The sequence below is a fragment of the Halyomorpha halys genome, unplaced genomic scaffold (genome assembly GCF_000696795.3).
Source record: "Halyomorpha halys isolate HHAL.00 unplaced genomic scaffold, Hhal_1.1 Scaffold1196.1, whole genome shotgun sequence".
In the NCBI taxonomy this organism is placed as follows: Eukaryota; Metazoa; Arthropoda; class Insecta; order Hemiptera; family Pentatomidae; genus Halyomorpha; species Halyomorpha halys.
The window spans coordinates 583109-583729 of NW_027110542.1; positions in this window are offsets into that span (position 1 = coordinate 583109).

A 621-nucleotide genomic window follows, 5' to 3' on the forward strand; every position below is an offset into this window, starting at 1 on the left:
TCCTCTCCATTAGTTCAAATTAATTCCCTATTCATATACCATTATAGTAACTTCAAAAATTACTTACTAATTAACTAGCTTATTACAATTGTTATATTGATTAAATTGCTTTTAGAAAATTGTGAAAATTGAAGTAGTAATGAATAAATGTAGTTTCTATGCTTCAGTTTCCTTGTTCCTCTGCGTATAAATAATACTTTAATTATTTTTGTTATCTAGAAGTTGTTTGTTGTTCCAAGCACTGCCGCACAAGCCAAAATCCCTGACGCTAGATTTAATCACAATAAGTATATGGTGACAGACAACACAGCTTATATCGGTAAGATTTGATTGTTGCTTACATTTTGTTTCTTGATACTGCAGGTTAAAGATGGCACTGAAGTGACCTTATAGGATATACTATTTAAAAAGTTATGATAAAAAGTAAATTTTATCTGCTCATAACTACCATAAGTATGTATTTATGTTTTGATAAATTTTACTTATAATAATTTGAATGATAATTATATTCTCTCTAACATACCTCCCCCCCCCCTAAAAAAAAAATCATCTAAATTAGACTAGTTTTGGCAAAGATATGGTGTATTAAACTTAGTTCCTTGCTTTTAAAATATTTTGTTC